Source organism: Geotrypetes seraphini, chromosome 15 (assembly GCF_902459505.1).
Source record: "Geotrypetes seraphini chromosome 15, aGeoSer1.1, whole genome shotgun sequence".
In the NCBI taxonomy this organism is placed as follows: Eukaryota; Metazoa; Chordata; class Amphibia; order Gymnophiona; family Dermophiidae; genus Geotrypetes; species Geotrypetes seraphini.
Window position 1 is genome coordinate 28,372,200 of NC_047098.1, and position 13,232 is coordinate 28,385,431.

The following is a 13,232-nucleotide window of genomic DNA, read 5'->3' on the forward strand; positions in this document are numbered from 1 at the left end:
GTGGTGAACCTAAGAAATGGCAAGGAGCGATTAGAGATTGCAGCACTAAAGATCAGCTTGTGAAACTGGCAAGTGAGACACTGTGTTCAAGCTTTTAAAAATAAGTACTGTACAGCTCTATTCCTTGCATACATTTTATGAGGTTATTGAGAAGCTGCATGCTAGTGAAAGGATTATTGCCTCACGGTTTGAACTTTGAATACATCAGTTAAAGTATGCAGGGATGACGCTATAATAAGGAGGTTTTTCAGCCAGTGAAGTAGTTTCCCTATCTAGCACTACCTGCGAGAGAAGCTCTGGCAGTGTGTGGGGATCTGAGGCTTTTCCACCTTTAGAAAGTGTTTTACACAAGTTTGTCTTTTCAAAGCGTGGACAGTTGATAAGTTAATACCATAAAAATATATTTATGAGGGGTATATTTGTGGTTGATTGAATTGTTCTCTCAGCAATCTGCATATTTTTTGCTTAAATCAAGGCTATAGAGTTCCCCATTCCCCCATGAATTACTGTGGGAGACTGGAAGTTAGTGGGCATTGGCAGTAGTGAAAGCACTGAGTAGAAGTGTTTTTTCATCTCTTCTCCCCCTCCTCAGCCTGAACTTGACTTGTTGAGAGGACTGTAGCAGTGGGGCACCTCAGGTCATATGAATCGCACAACAGTGCGGTCTGCTCATTCAGAGCATTATACAGGACCCAGAAATCATATTGCTAATCTATAATGAGAGTGAGGGAAGTATGGGGAATGGACTAAGGGAACATGAGTGAATAAGTTTTGTGAGTGCTCTGGGATGCGAGTGAAAGGATCAGAGGTAGCAGTGGACTTTGAGTGAGAAGGAATTGGGAGGATGAGTGGGAGTGGATTGACTCCCTTTCCTGATCTCAAATCACCATCTTCAATCCATGGTCTGCTTTCTCCTTTTCCTTCCCTGGCCCACCTTTTCTCAATTAATTTCTTTCCCTTCCATTGACTCTAGTCCCTCCTGATTCCTTCCATTTCCTCCTCTGAGAATCCTTATTTCATCCCATCCCCCATAAAAAATAAATTATGCAATTTTCTGGCTTTGTGTAGTCAGTTAATTTTTTTAAGGTAAACTGCAAATGTGTGTTTAGTATACAAATTTCACATAAACTGCTACCTATTTTTCTAAGAAAGCTGAGTCAGGAGAAAAAAAAACCCACGATGCAAAAGTCGGTGAAGAAAAGTAGAACTAAACAAAAGACTTCCAACAAACCAAGAAGATCCACAGGAAATAAATAGTTTATTGAAGAAGTCAAAACTAGAAAGGACCCGATATGGCAGCGTGTTTTGGCGCAGATGCACCTTCCTCAGGGGTACTATATCCAAGTTTGTGTCCGGCACTTTGAAAAACTTTTCTTATATAAACAGTGCACACTATTCACATTGCCCTTCATAAATTTTAATACAGTGTGTTGACCCTTAAGGCAGATGCCTCTGTACCGAAATACAGTGTTGTATCAGGTCCCTTTCATTTTGGACCTATTCAATAAACTACTTATTCCCTGTGTATCCTCTTGGTTTGTTGGAAGTTCTTTGTTCAGCCCTACCTTTTCTTCACTGACAGAATTTCCTAAGACTTGCTGCATAATCTACCCTTGAGATATTGCAAAAAAAAAAAACTGGAGGCTATGTTTATAGCAACAAGAAAACCCAATATTCCATAGTGAGAGCAATCCAAACAATAAAAATAGTCCAGTCGATATAAAAATCCATCTGCACAACAGCTATTTCGGTGACCTGTTCAAAAACACGTATATTGTTTTTAGTCTATATTTTTTATCTGGACCCCTGAGGAAGGTGTGTTTGCCGAAACACGGACCGTGTAGGGTCCAGTGGGACAAATATATGAGGACTATTAACTTGTATTTGTATTTGTTTTTATTGTGCAGAGTGATAGATAAATCATCTTTCAGAACATCCTCATCCACAGTTTTTTGTTTTTATCGTTTGGCCATGTTTATAGTCCAGTTTAGAAGCTTTATATAAATTATACTCTGTAATTAAAATTGCTTGCCCCATTTTGCTGTAAACTGCTATGGGTTTTCCTTTTGCAGACCAGAATGCAATATATGAGCCAGAAATAAGCGTCTTTCTTGTCACTGTCTTCAGTTGAAGAAAAAAAAAAAAACATTTTATAAAGGGGTGTGGCATTTGAAAGGATGAAAGTGTCAAATGTTTTCATTCATTTTTATTTCTTTGAATTCCAGGAATTATTTCAAGGGTTGAAGATACTTCCAGATTGGATCACCTATAGGTGCATATTTTTACCTGTAAAGGCTGATTGGTATTCACAATAATCAAAGGATACTATAGAAAACATTTTCCGCCACTTGTGGGGGTACTGAGTGGCTCCTGAAAATTGGTCTGATATTTGGGCACTGTGGGGCCAAAAAGGAACATCACAAATTATCCAAATCCTTCTTGACAACTTTGAATTCCATAAAAATGACTGCTTTTAATCTGTCAAGATTTTTTTGTATTCCTTTAGCTTGGACAATGATAGAATATTGAGGGACTCTGTACTAATGGGCATTAGCTTAAACAATATAAAAAGGGATTCAATAGATATAAATTAAAAATGAAAAAATAGTAAACAGTTGAAATAAGCTAAAAGAGTAAGCAATCTCAGTAATCACTGCAAAAGTTAATAGGTGAAGAAATTAAAAGCCTCAGAAACACTCAGAAGTAGTAAACACAAAATGCCATAGTCAAAATCATAGGCATAAAAACTCCAACTTCTCACAAAATACAGTCCACCTTGCAGTGAAAAAAACAATCTGCAGGAATAGTGCACAATGAAGTATAAACTTATCTGGAACGACACAGCTGATCAATTCTTCAAACACAGCATTCAAACGCTGCATTCCAACTTCAGTCACCAACTTTGGTGGGTCCATTCCAAAAGCCTGACAAGAATTATTGTTTTGTCGGACATGCCAGCTGCTTCAGGGGAATCTAATATAATAAAATGATAGGCCGCGCATGCGCACTAAAAAAATCGTGTTCCCTGATCCCGTCGCGGAAACACGAGTGCGCATGCGTGGGTTTTACGTCACCTGCTCTCCATCTCGCGCCGCCAACGATCTCTGTTCCTCTTTGCCACGCATGTCCGCCGCCGACCTCGAGCTCCTGAGGGCCGGCGCCGCGAGCCGCCCGGCCAGTGCTGAGGCCCCGCCTCCCGCTCTGCATCACGATCAAGAGAGGAGCTGTGGCGGCGGCTTTCAACTAAAAAAAAAAAATAGACAACTGCAGGTCGCTGCTCTCACCCAGCTCTCAGGGTGCGGCTGAGTGCTGGCGGCCGGCGAACCCTAATTGCAGCGGCGGCTTTCAATTACAAAACAAAACAAAACAGCTGAAGATAGCAACTCTCACAGGAAAATGGACAGGGGAAGAAATGCTGATGCAGCTGCTGTACAGGGAAGTGGGGAGGGAGGAAAATGCTGCACAGGGAAGTAGGGAGGGGGGAAATGCTGATGCACAAGGAAATGGAGGTGGAGGGAATGCTGATAGGAGCCGCATGCTGGATAGGGGGAGCAGGTAAGGAGTGCTGCTGGACAGGGGGAGTAGGGAAGAGGGTCAGGGGGAGAAAGTAAGAAGTGCTGCTGGGCAGGGGGAGCAGGGAAGAGGGTCAGGGGGAGAAAAGAAGGAGTGCTGCTGGACAGGGAGAGCAGGGAAGAGGAACAGGGGAGCAGGGAAGAGAAACAGGGGAGCAGGGAAGAAGTGCTGCTGGACAGGGGGAGCAGGTAAGGAGTGCTGCTGGACAGGGGGAGGTAAAAGGAAGGGAGAAGGCCTACTGCTGGACAGGTGGAACAGGCAAGGGGTGATGGTTGACAGCACGGGAAAGAGAGAGACAGAAAGCGGCCAAGGGGAGAGAGAGAGAAAGAAAGAATGAAAGACAGACATACATATATTCTAGCACCCGTTAATGTAACGGGCTTAAAGACTAGTATCAATATATATGGAATACTTCATCTTGCACTATTGCTACGGATTGTGAGTTTCTCTTTTTCACTGCAAAGTGGACTGTGTTTAGTGAGAGGTTGGGGTGTTTTTATGCCTATGATTTTGAATATGGCAGTATTTGTAGCATTTTGTGTTTACTACTGCTGAGTGTTTCTGAGGTTTTTTTCTCCACCTCCTCTTAACTTTTGCAGTGATTACTGAGAGCGTTCACTCTGTTAGCTCATTTCAACAGTTTGTTATTTTTCATTAGCTTAAACCCCCCATGTTTAACATGAACTAATACCTGTGTACAAGGCAATTGAAGGCCCACAGGAATAAAGTTCTGAGGTCTGTAAGTCCATTTTCAAAAGAAAAAAACCTCTCACAGGATCTTCTGTTTAAAAGTGGAGCCATCAGTCAGAACAATGTGCCTGTATGGCCACGTATCTGAACCTACCATGAAGTAGGTACAAATATATGTGGTGACAGAAGTTTGTGCAGATCCCATCAACATTAAGAGTCCATGTGTATCTTTCCTCCACTACAATTCTGGAGAAACATTCACACTATGACAGTCGGTAGTTTTCAGTGAGGCATTTTACATTGGGTAAACAATTGCTTATCCATGTGAGATGCCTTGAAAATTACCCCTTCAACATGTGTAATTTATCTGTGTTAGAATGAGCACTGGTTTTCCCCAATTGTAATGCTGACTTGTGCATATCTATACTAATTCCTCTAGGTATTAAGGACTTTGGATAGTTCAGACTATAAATATTGTAAGTAAATAAGATTTTACTAACCAACAGTAATACCAGTGATGTTTACTACAGACTCCTCCAATGTAAGAAAACTAACTATACATGAGGAGGTGCAGTTAAGTTTCTGTTGCTAGGAGGACATGTTAAGTGTGGTACTAATTCAGACTCCTAACTCTTGCAACAGCACATTGATCATCTTGGAACATTCCTGACCCAGAAAAAAAAGTTTTGACAGCAATATTGGTGATGTTGCCAGCCCTCCCTTGCCCCCTGGCACCTTCAGGGAATGTTCATGAGCAGGAAGGAGCCGGTGTGTGTTTTTGGCAGCAAGACAGCAAATTCAGAATGGCCCCATCTAACCTCATGTCACACTCTGAATCCCACATGGGAGGCTTGGGGTGGGAAATGATTTGGTGACCCAATTAACCCCACTGCTAGGGTTTGTTTTATTTTACTTTATTTTGGGAGAGATTGGAAAGAGATGGAAGCCTGACTTAAAAGTTAATTTTAGATCAGTGGAGGCAAGCGGGCCAGAAACCCAGTTTGAAGAGAGAGGCTTGAAAGAGTTTTGTTCTGGAGAGGAGAATAACCCTTATATTGGCAGCATCTCCTTTTCACTTTGAATTTCCTGTCGTAGTTGACCAGTCAACATAAGCTGTGGGAACAAAGTAGAATTTGATTGTTAAAAATGGCCATTTTCAGTTTAATTTGGCCAAGTAGTATTGCCCTTGTTGGTCTATAAATTCCTTAGTGATTGAAAAAAGATGGCAATGTTTTATAAATACTTATTTTAAATAAAAGCAAAGGCAGGATTCAAATATATTGAAAGAATTAAATGGTGATTTGTACCTTAATGCTGGAATTTTATACTTGAGTAGAACTAAAGCTTCATGGGAGCTAACTTGATAGCAGGGTGCCTATGTCAAAGTTGGGAAAAGGCACCTGTTTTATAAAACAGGCACACAAATACTCTTTCACAGATTTACACCTACTCTGAATAAGGTGTATTTATACATGTACTCATGTATTTTATAAAATAGATGATTACATTGCAACTGTACCCCTGGGAACACCTACATGCAGGTTGTGTAAAAGTAGATATATTCTTTCCATGCACGTATGTTTTTAAATATAAACCTGGCCACACAAAATCTGCTCTATATGCTGAAGATGCCGTATAAGATTACCCCATATACATTTACAGTTTGGTTCTCACTGTGTTAAGAGATCTTTGTTTTTGGACTTGAACCCAAAAGGTGTATTTTTCATAGCATTTAATACTCTAGAAGTGGTTTGTGTTTTCAATATATGATAATGTTAGTTTTATACGTCAGTGGCTTTTCTTGTGACAGAAGTGCCTAAATAAAATTTTCTTGGAAACTTAATTTGTATTGTTTCTAATAAAAATGACTTTTGGTTTTGTTTACATCGAAGTGTTGATCTGTTTGGGTTTCTGTTCCTTTCACTTTTTAAGTCTGGACCTCTCTTTCTTGTCTTAGAGGAAAAATAGGATATGTTCTTGTATTATTCCTCTGTCTATTCTTTAAAGAACCACACTGTGCTTCCTTTACTTGGAGTAGAAAGGAATGGCTCAACTTACTGCTTCTAGCATCAAACACTCTTTTAGCATCCACTTACGCATGAATATCTGAATAAAACGATGCTGTTGCCATGGTGATAGTAGTTTATTTCTTAAGTTCCAGCCATTGTAGATAGAATGCATTCTTCATGATTTCTCAGGAAGGATTTGTTTTACCTTAGTGTGAGCTCCAGATTAATCTGGACATGTCACTGGTTCTTATACTGAGAGTGGAACTCTGGCTGCTGATACTTATAAGTGGTGCCAGAGTAGAGCTGGGAAACACTGTTGATAAAGGTAATTAGTAAATTACAATGGAACAAGTCAGTTATTTTGGCCCTGCATATTTGCCAAAATCATGCTGTCATCAATTTCAGCACCCTGTCCCTAAGAGAGACCTGATCTTTTTATTCTTAATTAAAATTTTTATTGTATTCTCACTATATGCAAACAGCAAGTCTAACAATAAGCATAACAGGTAATTTATTGCATAGACTATACTCATAAAACATTCATAAAGGATCACATTTCTAAAAACATTCCACATATTTACCCCCTCCCCCTGAAACCTAACCCAAATCAACATACAACAAATCTGGTATGACACGGGGACAAATTTTTCCCTGTCCCCATGAGAATTCATTTTCCTGTCCCCCGCCCCATTCCTGAAAGCTCCATCCTCATCTGCACAAGCCTCAAACACTTTAAAATCATAAATGTTCGAGGCCTGTGAAGTTAAGGCAGAGCTTACAGGAATGGGGCAGGGACAAGCATTGACAAAACTTGTGGGGACGGGATGGGGAAATTGAGTTCCTGTGGGGATGGGGAAAAATCTGTCCCCATGTCATTCTCTAATGTGCTTTGCTTATCAGCCAATTTCTTCAGTGGACTAACCACTTACAAATTAATTCAATGCACAACATTAACTGAATCACATCTCCCCTACCCCCCTCCACTCCAGCACTCAACATTCTTTTTCATGTAATGTATTCTTGTATTACCACTCCCTAGTGTTCCAGGTCCTTTATTTCTATAAATTACTGAGTGGAGTAGAACAGGTAGATGTGAAGTGCTTATTTAATCTTTCCAAAAACACTAGGACTAGGGAGCAAGCAATGAAGCTAACTAATAGATTTAAATAAACTGGGAAAAAATATTTCTTTACTCAATTAAACTCTGGAATTCATTATCAAAGAATGTAGTGAAAAGAGTTTAAAAAAGGTTTGGATAGTTTCCTAAAAAGTCCATAAACTACTTTTAAAGTGGAACTTGGGAAAAATCCACTGCTTTATTTCTAGGATAATTTACTGTAGTATGTTCAGGGATATTGAGCATAAACCCAAGGTCAGAAAAAGGCTAACGATATCTAATTTTACAGCTGACCTAAGATGAATAACAAACCTATGGAGAGTGATCAAACTAAAGTTTATAAAAATACTCAGATGTTGAAACTCTATAAGGAAGGCTGAAAAACCTCCCTTGGATGAAGAGTTCACCTTCCAGTCATTGTTATTTTATAAAAAAAACTTTGATCACTGTCTCCAAAAAGGTTATGCTTAGCACAATTCAAAGGTTTCAAATGGTTTTTCTCTTGCTAATATACTGCAGAAGGTCACTGCATGATATATATAATGCAATTTGCACTTAGCTTGTCAGCAGGATTGAGGGGGTCCCAACGCAGAGATGACATGGACATTGTAAAATGTATGATGATACTTTTGATGTGAAATGCATGGATGGAGTATGCATTTCACATCAAACAGCATTGGAACATCATGAGATATCATCCAGAGTTTCAAGAACTTCCAAGGTTCGCCTTTTCTAGACAGCGGAACCTCAAACAGTTTCTGGTACATTCCCAATTTTTGAGCTACACAGGCAGAATGGAAGCGGGGCGGGGGGGAACACAGCCTGTGCGGGCACTGCAGGATGTGCACCCACAGTGTAAGTTTAACAAAAATGACATTTAGGACTCAATTTAGATCGCAATGTCCAGCCACAACCTGCAACACAGAACAGGTTGTATACATTATACAATGTCCATGTCATCTCCACTATGTGGGATGCACCACCAGGAGCATCAAAGTTAAAATAGGTGAGCACATCAGCAGGATTAGATCCAGAGTGAAAGAAGCCCCTTTGGTGGCCCACTGGATCAATCTGAATCATGATTTGTCGGATTTAAAGTTTTCCATATTGGATACAGTTGTGACTACAAGAGGGGGAGAAATAGCTCAAATTTTATGGAAAAAAGAACAAAAGTGGATTTACATCTTGAACACTTTACACCCCCATGGTCTCAACAATGAAATTGAGTGGCTTGCGTTTCTCTAACTATTTCATTTTCATACAAGGTAAAAGTTTGGACACAGTATACATGGCTTACATCCTCACCTCCACTCCAGTTTTCCTGCTTGGCTATTCTATTTTGGCTTCAATGTCATGACGTCATCACGCTTTTGACGTCATGACGTTTTTTGACGCTTTTTTGATAAAACATCGCTAGAAATCAGCTTCCTGTCTGGCGGTTTTTGAATTTTCAGAATTTACTTCACCGACCTTCCAGCAGTGGTATGTACGTTCCGATAAATTTTTTAAACCTTCCTTTAAATCTTTTTTGAATCGTTGTGCTTCTCATCTCTAGCGTTGTCAGTGACAGTATATACATTTTGCATGTTCCCGTGTGGGTATTTTACTTTGCTTTACTCACACCCGACATGATATATTTTGTTTGTTTTCACTAGAACTGCTTATTCATCAGTCACGAGTTTAAGTTCATCAGCTTTACTAAACCAGGAACCTGTTTTGAACACAACCACTAGGGTCCCCTGAGGCAGGGAACGAAACGGGGCCGCGTTGGGACCCCCTCAATCCTGCTGACAAGCTAATTGCAAATTGCATTATATATATCATGCAGTGACCTTCTGCAAGAGAAAAACCATTTGAAACCTTTGAATTGTGCTAAGCATAACCTTTTTGGAGACAGTGATCAAAGTTTTTTTTATAAAATAACAAAGACTGGAAGGTGAACTCTTCACCCAAGGGAGGTTTTTCAGCCTTCCTTATAATTTCAACATCTCTGAGTATTTTTATAAACTTTAGTTTGATCACTCTCCATAGGTTTGTTATTCATCTTAGGTCAGCTGTAAAATTAGATATTATTTCTAGGATAAGCAGCATAAAATCTGTTTTACTCTTTGGGATCTTGCCAGGTACTTGTAAGTTGGGTTGGTCACTGTTGGAAACAGGATACTGGGCTTGATGGACCTTCAGTCTATCCCAGTATGGCAACTCTTACGTTCTTACCATCATTCTATTGACTATTACCCTGCTATAATATTAAGCTTTGTCACATCCTCTGGCAATAAATTTTACAGCAGGGGTCTGCAACTTGTAGCATGCATGATTGTTAGAGCAGCAGGGAAGTCTGTAGCACACTTTCAGCTATGCATGCTCAGTTCAGGATGTCAGGGAAAAGACATGGGCTGCGCTCTCAACTTTGCTCAGGATAGAACACTGAGTGGAAGGAGCGTGCTGGGAGTCTAACTGCAACTCCCACAGGGAGTCAGTAATGAGCTCTAATAGCACAAAATGCTTGGACAGCTGGTGTACTGTGGAATCCTCCTCTTGGTTGAGGGCCACCACTGCATCCTGCAGATTTGCTCCTGCTTGTGACTGTGATCCAAACTGGTCCCTCTGCTCCAGGTCACCATAGTTGTCTCTGGTTCTTTCCGGTCTCAATCCCTAGTCTTCTGCAACCACCTCCAATTCACTCTGGTTACTGTCTCAGGCTTACCAAAAGTTAAGCCAGAGGCCAACATTTCTCCCCTCAAGGGTCACCTGCAGGAGCCAGAGTTCTAAAGAAATACTCAGAGATTAGTCTTAGCTAAATGAATCAAAACCAGTCAAAGGTCCTTCCTCAAGTGCCCTCTTTTTATCAGGGTGAGGAAATTCCCATTAAACACAATCTAGTCTCTTGGTCTCTATTATCAGTTTCCCAAGGGTATTTCAAAATTTATCAATTATCCAAATCCCAAAAGGTAGCCTTTCAATCAGCAGTTCTGAGAGGGAGGAAGAGGGACTGTGTTGGCATAGGAAGGGAGAAGCAGGGTCATGTTGGGACAGAGAAGGAAGGGAGGGGCACAAACTTCAGACAAAGGATGGAAGAAAGGAGGGAGGGAGGAAGCAAGTATGAACATGGGACACAGAATGGAGTGAGGGAGGGGAGCATGAACTTGGGACACAGGATGGATGGAGGAAGTGAGGGAAAGAGATGGGAGAGGAAGTAGAAAAGGAGAATTGTTGGGCATGGGTGTCTGAGTGAGATGGTGCACATGGGGAAATGAAGAAAGCAGGTGAATTGTTGGACACAGGGAGGAAGAAAGAAATATTGGACGTGTGGGGAACAGATGCATGGGAAGAGATGAGAGGGAGAAATGTTGGATGTGGTGGTAGAGAGGGAACACTGGGACCGATGAAGAACAAAAATAAGTGTAAGCCTCCTATCTTTTCTATTTAAACTATAGTACTTTATTTTGAGGACTGTTTCTTTAATGTTTAATGTTCTTTAATATTTTTATAGACTGTGTACTGTACAAGATCTGAGTTACATACAAATTCAGTTCTCTGTAGAACAGCCTTCCTATGGAAATTCATTTGGGCTCATCCTATCCTAAATTTAAAATTGTTTTAAAGGCTTTTTAGTAAGGCTTTTGTTCTTTAATAGTGTAACTAGGTACCATTATATTCTTGTTATTCTTCATTTTCCAGAGCCCCTCTTACAAAGCTGCAGTAGCGAGTCCCAGCACAGCCCAAAGGAACTGAATGGGCTGCGTCAGATTTGCCAAGCAGGAATCTCTACCGCAGCTTAGTAAGAGGGGTCCCTTGTGTTTAATGGATACCTGCTGATAATTGTTTATATAATTTGTTATAGTTAGGTGATTTATTATTCTACTCCTTATTTCTCTAGCCTTGTAGAGTTTTTTCCTTGTCTTGTCAGTATGTGATTGTTTGATGTTTTTAACTTCATTTTCAGATTGTAAACTGGCAGTATAACAAAATGTACCAATAATAAGTAAATAAACACCATTAACATATATTGCCTTTTCTCTAGAACAGTGCTTCTCAATCCAGTCCTCGGGGCATACCCAAGCCAGTCAGGTTTTCAGGCCGAATGAATATGCACATGCATTGTAGATATCCTGAAAACCTGACTGACTGGGTTGATAAGCACTGCTATATTGTCAGAATTCATAACAAATTTGTGGTTTATTTGTCCACAGAGAACACCTTTATTCACTGGAACAATTGGCAACCATGGGTCTGCATGTGTGACCTGCACAAGCAAGCACGAATTCGGCACTTTGTAGTTTCAGCCAAGAAAATCACATACCCACCTGTTAATGAATTCTGGGAAGAAAAAGCTTGCTCTTTAACTGACTGCACCATGTGCAAGTCAGAGGATTGCCCAGGCACCCCTCAGACACCAGCATTTTTCCACAGATTTGATCATTCCAGTACTCCAATCTTAATCAGTAGTAGCCAGCCTGAGGACAGTGCAGATTCTGAATTATTTGACAGTATGCCTGTGGTGGATGATAAGTGGAATGAGGAATAGGGGAATACTTCAAAACTAGTGTAAAAAAAAAAAAAAATACTACTGTTGAAGGAACACCAGCAAAATCAGGCACTCTGTCCCCCAAACAAAGGATGGAGAAAAATTCTCTGACTTGCATGACAATAATCAAGGGTACACAGTCCATATACTGTCAGTACAATCATAGAAAAAATACTCCTACCCAGTCTTACAATATAAGTGCTATGTGGACTGAGCCAACAGCAACTTGCAAACCAATTCACTCATATAGTTATCTCTGACTAATCAGCTTAACCACAGTCTTTAAACCACAAAGGAGTTCCAACAATCCTCTATTATATCCAACTCTGCTGAACCATTCATAAATCCCATCAAGGATCCTCATTTCACCGGCCACTCTGGCTGCTTCAGAGGAACTCATACCAACTAGCACACTGCCTTCCACAGAGCATCTAGCCCAAGTGTCATTTTATGGAAGGCAGTGAACTGGTTAGAATGAGTTCCCCTGAAGCAGCCAGAGTGGCCAATGAAACAAGGCTCCTTGATGGGATTTATGGATGGTTCAGCAGAGTTGGATATAATAGAGGATGCTGGAACTCCTTTGTAGTTTGAAAATTGTGGTTAAGCTGATTAATCAAGAGATAAGTGATTTCCAGCTGTAGGAGTGCACTGGTTTACAAATTGCTGACAGTTCAGTCCACACTGCACCTACACTGGGTAGGAGTTGTTGTTTTTTTTATTGTACTCTTATGACAATATATGGCCTGTGTACCCTTAATTACTGTCATGCAAGTCTGATGATTTTTTTTCTCTACCCTTTGGGTTGCAGTGTGGGTAGGCTGCCTTACATTTATATATTTATTTTATATGCCTTCTGGTGTTCCTTCAGCAACAGTATTTTTTTACTATTTGCAGTCTAATTGACTTTGTTGCGGGGTGTACTACAGTATGCCAACCATTTCATGGTCCAAAGAAAGCAATGGGGTGTGCAAGATCCAAGGTAATGGCAAAAAAAACAAACCCCAGCAGATCAGCCAGAGGAAAGTATTCAAATAAGCTTTATTCCTATGGAAGACACACAACAGACCTGATACAGGCTGTGTTTCACCCACACACGGGCTGAGTCAGGAGTTCAAAGGAAGTAAAAACAGCATAACCAATGAAGTTCTAGCAATACAGTCCAAAGGACAGCAGCATTCCACAAGCAAACACTAAGCAAGTACCAACAGCATTTCTCAAATCAAATGAGGAATGAAGATTAGGGTTTTGGCTCCTAAAAGCAGTAAAAATATATTGTTTGTCCAATAAAAAGGTATCGCTTTATATATTTTGTTGT

General features: G+C 40.4%; 1 protein-coding gene across 2 annotated transcripts in view; it reads left to right on the forward strand.

Annotated features, from left to right (window-relative positions):
- MIIP (migration and invasion inhibitory protein) overlaps positions 1 to 12,178 on the forward strand; it is a 33,278-nt gene extending 21,100 nt beyond the window's left edge. Inside the window, exons 9-10 of one of the 2 annotated variants that reach the window (XM_033922773.1) lie at positions 2,226 to 2,272; positions 11,583 to 12,178. The gene's annotated coding sequence lies outside the window, so the exon portion shown is untranslated. Of the gene's footprint in view, positions 1 to 2,225; positions 2,273 to 4,905; positions 6,150 to 11,582 lie in introns of those variants that run through there. The other variant, XM_033922772.1, reaches the window with a different exon arrangement.
- Positions 12,179 to 13,232: the final 1,054 nt, after the last annotated feature.